Consider the following 13,696-nt stretch of genomic DNA (forward strand, 5'->3'; position numbering starts at 1 on the left):
AATTATTCTAATGGTTCAGGTAGGGAAAGAATTTGGGAAGCTAGCATTCCTTTTCAAATACTGAGACTTTAGGGATTTCCCTGGGATAATTAAAATAAAAAGGGCCTCCAGATAATCTAGGTATAGTAAACTCATAATCTAAATAATAATAATAACTAGCAATTATATAGCTCCTACTATTTATCAGGCACTATAGCAGTGCTAAGCATTTTACAAATATCACTTCATTTGTTACTATGGGAGATAGACCCTATTATTATCCCCATTTTATAACTGAAGAAACTGAGACAACAGAGGTTTAGTGACTTGCTCAGGATCACACACCTAATAAGTGTTCATGGTCTTGAAATACTACCCTCTCTGAGGTCTACATGAAAAAGGAGTAATATAATTTCTAGACCATAGAACAATGTCATGTATTTTTAACTGCAGTTAACACCAAACCTCTCTTGCTTTTTTATCCTTGGATCCTCCATCATCTCCATCTGGTGCTGAATGTGATGCTTAGCATGCATCCTTCTCTCAATCATTCACTTAATTCAAGTATTTCTCAGCAGGCTACCACAGCACATCAAAATTATCTCATAAAATAAAGTTCTACCTGTCCTCCTCCTTTCTAATATTCTCCTTCCTGAAAGTCTCAGCAAATTTCTTATTAGGAAGGTATAGGATAACTAACTGTGAACCAAGCTTTTAGCATCACACTAATGTGTTCCCATCCCCTGGCTTGACCATCCTTCTCGAGTTGAGTACTTGCACAGGGTTAGGGTCAAGGATGGTGGCTAAACTTGCTGTTTCACTTTAAAAACTTTTTTTCCTATATTGTAGAAACTTTCACAAATTCTCAGCTTCTGTCTGTGCCCATCTGGGCAGTAACATTGACCCTATTTAATGAACTAGCCAGTCCATTTTCCCCTTTCCTTTTTTGGTCTTAAGTCATGGAGCCTTGCATCTCCCACACCTCCATATTTCTTCTTTGTTTCTTTCTTTTCCAAAAAAGAGTTATAGTCGTTTTTTAAATGTTTATGGGCTTTACTCTGAAAAAAGAAATGTTCTTACCTTGCAGTTGATATCATCAAAAATTTTACATGAATCAAAAGCTTGAGCACCAGTGTCTTGCAAAACAATATCAAGTGGAGACCATACATCCAGTGGAATAATAGTGGAGATACTAATCAAGTGGCATCCATCAGGGCCATCAACGTCCATAGGAATAATATGATGACATAAAAAGAAGACATCAATGACTATGCGGCCCTGAAGGCATGAATTACACAGGAAGAGTGTATGTTGTTAGCTTTGATCTATTAACATGTGGTAGAAAATTCCTTCTGACTAGAACCCAACTGATATTTTTGTGAAGAAACCTTATAGAGAGAATTGTTCAAAGATCTTGAAGAATTGGTAATTACCAGTGCATTCTGGACATACTATTATACTAAGACATTTCAGCAAGCATAAGGACTGTACAAGCACTAGTAATACAAAGACAAGTGGTCAGATGGGTTTTAACCTCAATGAGATTATACTATAATTGGCAAAGAAAATATTCAAAAGAAAACTAGAAAGCTGGGTGGGGGCAGTGATGGTAGAGCTGTATCTATTGCTAGGACAGGATGATTGGTTTTTTATGTTTTTACTTTTTAGGTTTTTGCAAGGCAATGGGGTTAAGTGGCTTGCTCAAGGCTACGCAGCTAGGTAATTATTGTTTGAGGTAGGATTTGAACTCAGGTACTCTTGACTCCAGGGCCTGTGCTCTATCCACTGCGCCACCTAGCTGCCCCGGTTTTTTATTTTCAAATAGCAAAGAACTGGAAACTAAATAGGTTCTATCTTTTAGAGAATGTCTAAACAAATTTTGGCATATGAATGTAATACGGAGGATGGTTTGGAGGAAATCTGGGAATATATGTCTGAATTGCTACGGAGTGAAAAGAACAGAACAGAACAGCAATTTATGCAATAGTTTCATAAGAAAAAAACAAATTTGAAAGATTCAAAACCTCTAATCAATGAAATAACCAAAAACAATTACAGAAGAATGAAGAAGCATGTTATCTACCTACCAATAGAAATGCATTCAGAATACTAAATGAGAATTAAACTTTTGAACATAGCCAACATGAGAATTTGTTTTTCTGACTATTTGTTATAAAGGCTTTTCTTTTTTTCTTTTTCTCTTTTGTTTATTTGGGATTGACAGAGAAGAGAGAAAATAAATGCTTATTATTTTTAAGTAATATAATAAAATTAAAAATATCTAAGTCTGTGAATACAATGAAAAACTTGTGCCATAAATAATTAAGAAAGGGATATTTTTAGAGAAACTTGGGAAGTCATATGAAATGATGTAAATTTAATTGAGCAGAATCAGAAGAATAATTTATATAATAAAAGCAATATTGCAAAGATAAACAATGACCAACCATGATTCCAAAGGACTGATGCAGAAGCATGCTAAGATAAGTGATGGACTTGCAAAACAGAAGATACATGTTTTTCAAACTTACCAATGAGATTGTTTAGTTTTGAGCTTTTTGGACTACATTTTTTTTTTTAGGTTTTTGTAAGGCAAATGGGGTTAAGTGGCTTGCCCAAGGCCACACAGCTAGGTAATTATTAAGTGTCTGAGACAGGATTTGAACCCAGGTACTCCTGACTCCAGGGCTGGTGCTTTATCCACTGCACCACCTAGCTGCCCCAATTATGACCTTTTCTAAAACAAATTCATTTAGATATTCTATTTCCTCTTCATATCCTTGTAAATATTTTCCAATTTCACTTAAATTGTTAAATTTATAGGCAGATAATTGAGCAAAATAATTCCTAATCATTGTTTTGATTTCATCTTTATTAGTGATACATTCATTTTCATTGTTGATACTAGCAATTAGGTTCTTTTCTCTTTTTAAAAAGTTTTACTGACCAATGATTTCCTCACAAAAAACCTTCTACTTATTAATTCAAATGTTTTCTTACATTCAATTTTATTAATCTCATGTATAATTTTTCAGATTTCTAATTTGTGTTTAATTGGGAATTTTTAATTTATTATTTTTCTAGTTTTTCTAATTCTCTGTCCAATTCATTGTTCTACTCTTTTTCTATTTTATTGATAAAAGCATTTAGAGATTTTTGTTTTCTTATGATTATTGCTTTTGCTGCATTCCACAGATGTTTTTTATGGATCTTTTTTAATTTATTTAGTATTTTATTTTCCCCCAATTAAGTGAAAAAACAATTGTTAAAATTTGTTTTTAAAATTTTGAATGCCAAATTCTCACCCTATAACCCCCTGAAAAGGCAAGCAATTTAATATAGGTTATACATATGTAGTCTATATTAGTTATGTTGTAAAATGAAACATAGACCCTCACACCATCCTCCTCTCCCCAAAACACCAAGAAACATAAAGTAAAAAAACTAAATGTGCTTCAGTCTGTATTCAGACTCCATCAGTTCCTTCTCTGGGAATGGATAACATTTTTCATCATGTCTTCCAGAGTTCACAGTGTATCATCTTACAATATTGCTGTTACTGTATATAATATTCTTGTTCTATTCCTTTCACTTTGCATCAGGTTCATAGAAGTTTTTTCAGGTTTTTCTCAGAACATTCTGCTTATGATTCCTTATAGCATAATAGTATTCTACCAAATATCACATTCAATTACTTGTTCATCCATTTTCCCAAATGAAGGGTATCTCCTTAATTTGCAATTCTTTGCCACCATATAAAGAATGATTATAAATATTTTTGTAAAATGTTTGCATGGTTCTTTTTTTTTTTTAGGTTTTTTGCAAGGCAAGTGGGGTAAAGTGGCTTGCCCAAGGCCACACAGCTAGGTAATTATTAAGTGTCTGAGACAGGATTTGAACCCAGGTACTCCTGACTCTGGGCCTATGCTCTATCCACTGTGCTACCTAGTCACCCCACATTGTTTTTATAGCCCTTTGTGCATAGTTCCAAATTGTACTCAGAAGGTTCGAATCCATTTTTCAGCTCCACCAACAATGCATTAGTGTCCCAATTTTCCTAAATCCCCTCCAACATTTGTCATTTTCCTTTTCTATTAGTACCTCAGAATTTTTTTAAATTCGCATTTCTTTAATCAATAGTGATTTAGAGTATTTTTTCATGTCTATAGACAGTTTTGATGACCTCATCTGAAAGCTGACTGTTCATACCTTTTTTACCATTTATTAATTAATAAATACCATCAATAATTAATACTTTATTATTTAACAATTCATTATTATTTCATTAGTATTGATATTGTTATTAATAATATTTAATTTTTAATAAATTTGACTCAGTTCTCTATTATATTTGAGAAATGAGGCCTTTATCAGAGAAATTTGCTTCAAAATATTTTTCAGTTATTTCTCCAATCTGCCCTCTCTTCTATGCCCCTTCTTTTAGACCCTTCCCCTTTTACATCCATGTAAAATTGAAAGTCTATGTTATTCCCTCTTTTGAGCCAATTTCAGTGAAAGGTTCAATCATTTTCCTGTTCCCCACTCCTCCCCATCTTCCTCTCCATTGCTCTAATAATGAGAAAGTCCTTATGAATTAGAAGTATCATCTTCCCATGTAGGAATGTAAAGAGTTTAACCTTATTGAATCCCTTATGATTTCCCTTTCCTGTATACCCCTTTATGTTTCTTTTAAGTCTTGTTTTTGAAAGACAGATTTTCTATTCTTTTCTGGTCTTTTCATCAGGAATGCTAGAAAATCTTTTATTTCATTCACTTTTCCCCTGAAGGATTATACTCAGTTTTGCTGGATAGATGATACTTGATTGTAATTTAACTCCTTTGCCCTTCAGAATATCATATTTCAAACCCTCCAGTCCTTTAATGTAGAAGCTGATAAATCCTGTGTCATCTTGACTATGGCTCCACGATGTTTGAATTTTTTTTTTGACTACTTGAAATACTTTCCCCTTGACCTGGGAACTCTGAAATTTGCCTGTGATGTTCCTGAGAGTTTTCATTTTGGCATCTTTTTCAGGTGGTGATTGGTGAATTCTTTCAATTTCTGTTTTTCCTGCTGCTTCTAAGATAGCAGGGTAGTTTTCTGTTGAGTCCCACTTCTGGACTCCCTTATCTTTCTCAGGTGAGCTTTGGAGGGGCAGGAGACAAGGATGACAAAGAAGACAAATACTACATCAAGATCTCCAAGTGTTAATTCACCAAAACACCAGTATCTAAAATACCTTTCCAGTCTCTAATCCACTCCCACTCCTGTGGCATTTAGTAAGATAAGATTCTGATGCTCAAAGGCACCAGGTGAAGATATTTACACTACACAATGGTTCCCAACAGTTTTCCTTGATAATTTCTTGAAAGATGTCCAGTCTTTTTTTTTTTTCTTTTGGTTTTGGCTTTCAGGTAGACCAAAAATCTTTAACACCTTTTCTGGATCTATTTTCCAGGTCAGTTGCTTTTCCAATGAGATATTTTCTTCCATTTTTTCATTCTTTTTTCATTCATTTTTGTTTCTTGTTGTCTCAAAAAATCATTAGCTTCCATTTATCCAATTCTAATTTTTAAGGAATTTTTTTCAGTGAGTTTTTGTACCTCCTTTTCTATTTTGTTAATTCTGTTTTTTATGAGGTTAAGTGACTTGCCCAAGGTCACACAGCTAGGTAATTAAGTGTCTGAGTTGGGATTTGAACTCAGGTCTTCCTGACTCCAGGGCTGGTGCTCTCAACACTGCACTACCTAGCTACCCCCTTAAGTTCTTTTCTTCAGGGAATCTTTGTGGGTTTTTTTTTTTTTATCATTTGGCCTACTCTTTTTTTTAGGAGTTATTTTCTTCAGAATTGTGTGTGTGTGTGTGTGTGTGTGTGTGTGTGTGTGTATGTGCCTCCTTTATCAAGTTGCTGACTGTTTTTCAGTATTCTTTTGTATTACTTTTATTTCTCTTCCCAATTTTTCCTTTACCTCTCTTACTTGATTTTCAAAATTCTTTTTGAGTTCTTCCATGATTTGAAACCAATTCATATTTTTCTTTAAAATTTTAGAGGTAGGAGTTTTGAGGTTATTGTCTTCTTTTGAGTTTGTGTTTTGATCTTCCTTGTCATTATAATAACTTTCTATGGTCAGATTTTTTTCCTGTTGATTGCTCATTTTCCAAGTCTACTTATTTACTCTGCTTATAGGACTGTTTCTAGGGTAGAGGACATATTGTCCCAGACTTCAGAGGTTTATACAGCTTTTTTCAGAGATACTTCTAGAGACTTGTAAATTTTCAGTTCTTTCAAGGTAGTATAGTCTAAGGAGAAGTATGTTTACTAGTCTCATGGTCTGTGCTCTGGTCTGTGAGTGACCACAAATACTCTTTTCTGTCTTAGAACTGTGACGTGGGTCCCAGCTCAACTGTAGCCTGTCTGATGTTCTAGTGTCCCTCCTCACCCAGGACTGCCACCTGGGTCTGTGCCTTGGATCCAAGTATGGGCAATGCAGTAGAGTCTTGTCCCTAGTTCCAGCAAAAAGACCCCTGTAATCTCCTTCTGACTAGTTGTTCCATACACTTATTATCTGAGGACTGAGAACTTCTGGAACTGATTCAGTGCTCTCAAAGCCCACAACTTGTTCCTGGCACAATCTACCCAGGACTGTGTTCCATTCAACAAACATACCTTTCTTACTGACATTCTAAGTTGTCTTGGGCTGGCAAATTGTTTCACCCTGTACTTTTGTGGGTTCTACCACTGCAGATTTTGTTTTGATGCATTATTTAAAGTTGTTCCAAGGGATTTGGAGAAGAGCTCAGGGGAGTCCCTGTTTTTTCCTCCTCCATCTTGGCTCTGCCCACCCTATCTCCATTCCATAGGTTTTGATATGTTCTTTTATTATTATCATTATTTTTAATATAATTATTTATTGCTTCTATGACATTCTTTAATTTACTCATTCTTTTAGATTGTTATTTAGTTTCCAAATGATTTTTATATACATGCTTATTAGCCAAGCCTAATCTCTAAGATCCTAAGATAATGAGAATTCCCCAGAGAGGAAGGGTCTTGCCCAAGGTCACTAATTTGGGCTGGAGTCAGTCTGGGTAATTGAAAGAAGCTATTGACAAGGAGTCCATGACAATTTTTTAAAAAAAAATCTTTCTTATCTTTGGTATGTACTGGAAATGACTATCCTGTCCACCTCCATTACAGGTTGCTTGCAGTTTTGGAGAGGGGATGAAAGAGAGGGGGGGGAAGATTTGGAATTCAAAAATCTTAGAAAAATGAAGGTTGAAAATTATCTTTGTGTGTAATTGGGAAAAAATAAAATACTACTTCCAGAGGGAGAGAGAGAGAGAGAGAGAGAGAGAGAGAGAGAGAGAGAGAGAGACTGCATGTAGGAAATAAGAGATCTGTGAACTAGTCCCAACTAACTCTCACTGTTTTAGGGTATCTCTCCCCTCAGTTTTCTCATCATCAAATGAGAAAGATGAACTAAATAATCTATAATGCCCCATATTGCCTTTGCCTGAATCAGGTTGCCTGACAATAGGGAGTTAGATTAGAAACAGGAAACATTATAAATTAATCTTTGTAGTAGCAAAGAAGAGATACTATTTCTGCCTCTATTGATAGATGATACATTGTAGAGATATTCTCTGACTAATTCTGTAAGATAAAATGGATATTTAGATTTATCTGTAATTGTGACTCCTGGAAGGCCTGAACTATCTTATTTTATTTTTGTTTATTTAATCTTTGTTTAGTATGTTATTGTCCTAGAGTTGTTTCTCCTCCCCCTCCCCCCAGTTCCTTAAAGAAATATAAAAAGTTAGTTATTATTGTTATTCCCTTTACTTTCTACATATGTATCTGAACTCCTGGTTTAGAACTTGCAGCCCTAAAAATGTCTTCACTGGAGAAAGAAGGATTGCCCAATTGGAGCCCAAAGGCAGAGCAGTAGTTTCTGGCTCAATCTGAGTCATGATTCAACAACCCTAACCCATTTGTGTTTTGAAAAGTCTAATTCTTGAAAGTTCTATAGGTTAAGAAACTCAATTAGCCCTTTAGTGAATCACAGGGCAAAAGTGTATGCTGCAGGATATAATAGACTGGTCACAATTGTGATTACTTTGTCAGTTCTCAGATTCACCAACCCTAGCACAATTTAATTTGATTTCTGAAGGGGAAACACAGCATGTCAAAGAACAAACCATAGAGAAGAGATCAAGAATTGGGCTTGTGGCTCAGGATTTTGAGGGTTTTCTTGAAAAACTGAGGTCCTTCTTTGCAGATTTAGAACCTGAAAGCACCTTAAGGGTCATCTAGGTCAAAGTTGAACCTGAGGCCCAGTGAGGTTGTGTGATTTGTTCAAGAACATACAGGTAAGGGGTGGTTATGCGATGCAGTGGATAGAGCACAGGCCCTGGAGTCAGGAGTACCTGAGTTCAAATCCTACCTCAGACACTTAATAATTACCTAGCTGTGTGGTCTTGGGCAAGCCACTTAACCCCATTTGCCTTGCAAAGACCTTAAAAAAAAGAACATACAGGTAAGGAAAAATAATAAAAAGGATGCAGTAGGTGGAGTACCAACCCTGGAGTCAGGAGGACCCAAGTTCAAATTTGACCTCAGACACTTAATAATTACCTGTGTGACCTTGGGCAAATCACTTAACACCATTGCCTTGCAAAAACGACAACAAAATAAAGGTCATACAGGTAATCAAATAACAGTTTGTTGTTTAATAGTGACTTTTAGCCCACTTCTTTTCCTCCATTCAGGGTGATTGATTTCATTTAGATCTTAATTTTCCATATAGGATAATGTTCGGTGCTGAATAACAGAAGCAATTTATTGGGGTAGAAAGAACTTTTGGACTGCAGGATGCTAGATCTGAAAACTGGTTTGCAAAAACGGTTCTGCCAACTCACTGGCTTTGAAACCTTGGGCAAGACATTTAACTTCTCTGAACTTAATTTATAAAATGGAGGATAATAATTCCGCTTTTCTACCACCTGGGGTTTGTGCAATATGCCGTGGAATTGGAAATAGAGCAGAAGAGCACATGTGTACAAGGACAGACAGACGAGTGCGCACATAGCGAAAACGGCCATTCCTAGAGGCCAAAGACGCAGGGGACAGATGGAGAAAGGAAACTGGGAGGGGAAGGGGAAGGGCGAGGGGGAAGGGAAGCAAAGGGTGGGGTCAAGAGGAGGGGAGGGAGGCGGGAAAGGAAAAGTGGTAGAGGGGGTGGAGCCTGAGCCGGAGCCCGGAGGAGCCCGCAACCGGGGGCGGGCCCGCGCCGCCGCCGTGGTCCGCGCCCCGCCCCGCTCCCCGCATCCTCTGCCGCCCCTCTGCCTCTGAGTCCGCCGCCCGCTGCTGCTCCCGCTGCGTCCACTGGGAGAGGAAGGTAGGGAACCCCCCCAACCCCCCCATCCACCCCCCCCCCCCCAGGCAGAGCGGGCTCAGCTCAAGCCTCCCGGGGCCGGGGGATGACCCCGCTGTCCGTCCCTTGGGCCTCCCAGGGCCCTGCCTGGCGGGCTGGGGAGGGGTCCGTGCCGCCTTCCCGTGTTTTGGCCCGGTCGGTGCCCCACGCGTGCCCCGAGAAATGCAGCTTGGGGCTGCCCAGAGTGGGGCCCACAGCGTGGGGGGAGGCTGGCAGGCCGTGGGGCGCGCTGCGCCGCGCCGCTGGGGACGTGACCTTCCCACCCAGGAGCTGAAGGCCGCGTGTGCCGGCCACTCTGCCCCCCTCCCCCCGTTACCCCAGGCCTCCGCACTCCCCCTTCCCGCGCACCCCGAGCCCACCCGCGCTTGGGCTCCATCTGGGCCTCTTGGAGCACATAGTCCGTTACTCGGAGCACCCCGAACACCAAGTCCCCGCACCCCCTCCGTGACTGCACCTCTGCTCCCTCCTTGGTCCTCTTCTTCGATTGGAATATGCCCCAGGCTTAATTGGCGTAAGATCTACCGGCTTTCCCCGAGGCTGTTCCTGGGCAGCGGCGGTGGCAGCACATGACAGCGGCCCAGCCACTACAACCCCAACTGCAGGCCACATGGCCTAGGCGGCTGCGCGTCCTACCTCTGTGGAAAGAGGAATAGCTTACTTAGGTTGGAAAATATGCTATATCAGGGAGGGACGGGATCCAGAGATAATCGGTTTTAACCTCTTTGGTCCCGGATAATGAAACAGACCCAAGAAAGAAAATAGATTGGCCCAAGGTCATTCCGTTCTCAGCAAGACCAAGTTTCCTGACTGGGGCTCTTGGCTCCCTGTGCAGGGCTATTTACATTATTGAAATCTTGTTCTCCTTGTGTGCCAGATGTGATTTTTCTTATGTGAAACAAAGAATTATGGGGAAGATTTGCTCATCTAAATATTCTAGATTTGTGAATTAGTCACTTTGTGGCTAAAGCACCACACCAGTTCACTGAAGTGAATAATTAGAGAAGGGAGAAATGTTCTAGGGGAAATGGCTCTATTCAACCTCCTTAAGGCCACCACTTTTCCCCCTTAACACCCCCCCCCAGTTTAATGAGGCTAACCTATAAGATAGGTAATTTGCCAAGAGAAAAAGCTCAAGCAGCTGTTAGAATTGCTAAAAGTCCAAAAAAAGTCCTTGGAAAGACATTTTAAAAACATCTTTTGGTGTTTCCATGAGGAAATTTCAACCATGTCTGCTTTCTTCTCTTAGTGCTTTAATATGTGTTTAGTATGTGTGTAAATGTTTATATGTGTATAAATAATATGCATGTACATATAATTTGTATGCATGCGTATTATATATGAAATATGCATGTAGATTATATATATTATATACACACACACACATATAAAAGATCCTATGCTTGACATGGGGATATAAAGGCAGATGTAAAACTGCCAATATTGTTACAATCTAAGGGGAGAAAAAGGTTTTTACAAATAACTAATGCAAGAAAGAAAAAGATAATTGCAAAGGAGAAGGGTTTGTGTTTGTGTGTGTGTGTGTGTGTGTGTGTGTGTGTGTGTGTGTGTGTGTATGTGTATGAGTGTCTTTTGCACTTTAAAAAATACTTCTGACATCTTTATCCCAAATAGCTACATTGGAAAATTGAAAATGAATTATTGCTTATTCAGAGTCATGTACATATTGGTAGGTACGGTAGAAACATTGAAAGAAAATCTACCTTCCTTAAATTAGCCTGGGCTCTGTCCCTAGCTCATTTTATGACCTTGAGAGTAAGTCCCCTCTCTGAATGAACCTCAGCCAAGGGCATTGGACTGTGATATTTAAGATCCCCCTCTGCTCTGGCACCCCATGATTCTATGAATATCTCTTCAGATTGAAGTGTTGGTTATCTTAGGCCACACACCCCTCTTCACAGTTTTTGAGGACTTCACAAGGATCCATGATTTGCCAGTTTCTTTCCAATGAGCCTTTAGTTGTGAATTGGTAAATTCCTAAACTATTGGTCTAGAGGCATCTTCCTTAATTTCAAAAGGATAATTCTATAGCCAATTAAGTGTATACTGAACAAGATACCAAGAACCCAAAATTCCTTTTAAGAATAAATTGCATTCCCCCCCCCATCTTGACATAGGCTCTAAACAAAGTGAAACATTGATTTCCCTAATTTTCCCAGGCCCCAGCCACAATGGGCAATTTGGAAGAGACTAAGGAGTTTGGGTTTTGTATTGTCTCATTTTTCTTATACACCTGGAAACCATTCAACCACCTTGAATGGCCTAGCATCCCTGATTCAGTTAAATTATCCTAAAATCAAGCTCCCAAGTTTTTAAAGTTCCTTTGCCTATATTTTCTTTTTTCCATTTCACTCTTTCTTTAATCCTACCACATAGAATAGTATTATTGTCCCTCTGCACACAGAAGGTAAGTAATTTGCCCAACATCTCACAGCAAATTTGCACCAGAGCCAGGACTAGGACATGGATTGCCTGAGTACCAGTTTAATGCATTTTTTTGCCTTACTGTGTTAACTAACTTAAAACTCTAATGAGAATGCTGTCAACTTCTAATCAGAAGTGAACTTGAATGTTTTAATCCTGTAATTTTGATAGAACCAACAAAATCTCATTTTACTCTTTGTGACCATTGGGGAAGATGCTTCATCATCATCATCCTCTATGTATTCTTCCAGTGGTTCTAGATCAGAGTGACATATCAGAATAGGAAATAACAAACCAGTGAATCATTAGATAATTGAAATTCCCCCTGATCATCTCTTTATAGGCAGTTCTGCTTGGAGGCAAGAAAGGTATATTTTCATAAAAGTTTCTTCCTATGTGGGCTTTTATATGTGAGCAAACTAATGAATGGGAGAATCAGACATTTGAATGATTGACCAACTTGACTTCTGGGTTTTCATGAAAAATGTGAGTTTAGCATTGACCTGGTCCACATTTTTGACCAAAATGCTTGATTGTCCATATTTTTTAGGTGAAGAAATAAGGTTGGAGCTAGTCAGACCTTCATACTAACAGAACTGTCCATAACTCACATTTTGAATTTGGCTAGATCATTGCCATTTCTAAGCTTTAGTTTTTATCTTTGTAAAATGTTGGCACTAAAGTGGAGACCACATGGATTCTTTATTTTTCTATATCTGGACCCCAGGCAGTTTGTGAAGTCTGGGGGTCCCTTTTCAAAATATTTTTAAATTCATGAAATAAAATACATCAAATTACAAAAAGAACCAGTTATGCTGAAATAACAATTATCCAAGTTTTTAAAAATAGATTCCAGCTTAAAAATCCACAGAGCAGTGCAGGATACTATAAACTATGGTCCATGACTCTTTGTACAGCTGTGGGCTAGGAATAGTTTTCACATTATAAAATTGTATTTAAAAATGCAAAGCCCATTCTTAGCTTGTTGGCCTTAGAAAAAATAGGTAGTCCTTCAGGAACCTTTGGCCCTTGACTAATAGTTTGGAGACTTCTGGACTAGACTCTTGCCCTGGTCATAATAATCTATGAGTTTTCAAGCAAAGGCCCACAATTTTGTTAGTTAGGCAAAATTTACATTCTGCTTGAGGGAATACAAGTGTCCAGATAGACATAGATATATGCATATAGAATACATCGAGGAAGGAGAGAAGACTTAACAACCAGGTAATTAGGAAAGAGCCATTGTGAGGGAGAGCACATGAACTGTATCTTGAAAGAAATTTGGGGATTCCTTAAAGAAAGGTGAACTCCAGACATGGTAGGGGTGGGGGAGGATGAGGAAACACCTGCACAAAGTGGATAAGGCCAGAGATGGAATATCATTTACAGGGAACAGCTATCAGACCAGTTTGACAGGAAGAGAGTAGGTGAAAAGGAGTAATATATTAAGACTGGAAAGTTGGGGAGGAGCTGTAGTGCAGAGGGCTTAAGGTGCCAGACTGGAGGTGTTATATTTTAACTTAGGTAGATATCTTTATAGGTGAAAGATTATGTGATTGGATAGGCAAATTAGTTTTTCTTTGTATTAAGACACTAGAAGGATTAGGATTTGTTCAAATAGCTGGAATGGTAGAGTGACTTGAATATTCAACTAAGATGCAGTTCCTTTTCAGCCTTTAAAAGTCCGGTATCTTATTGTCTAATTCTGTAGAATTGAGGACAATTATTTGCCCAACTGGTATAAATTGGACTTTCTCTAGAACTTCTTGGTTTCAGAGTTGCTTTTTAAAAAGGCTATGGGCTTAAGTGACTTGCCCAAGGTCACTTAGCTAAGTATTAA

The 13,696-nt window shown here is 38.4% G+C and overlaps 1 protein-coding gene across 1 annotated transcript in view; it reads left to right on the plus strand.

Moving 5' to 3' along the window:
- The first annotated feature begins 9,273 nt into the window (after window positions 1–9,273).
- Window positions 9,274–13,696, plus strand: part of VDAC1 (voltage dependent anion channel 1) — a 39,013-nt gene continuing 34,590 nt past the window's right edge. Inside the window, exon 1 of the mRNA XM_074213565.1 lies at window positions 9,274–9,378. The gene's annotated coding sequence lies outside the window, so the exon portion shown is untranslated. The remainder of the gene's footprint in view (window positions 9,379–13,696) is intronic.

This window comes from Macrotis lagotis, chromosome 1, assembly GCF_037893015.1.
Source record: "Macrotis lagotis isolate mMagLag1 chromosome 1, bilby.v1.9.chrom.fasta, whole genome shotgun sequence".
In the NCBI taxonomy this organism is placed as follows: Eukaryota; Metazoa; Chordata; class Mammalia; order Peramelemorphia; family Peramelidae; genus Macrotis; species Macrotis lagotis.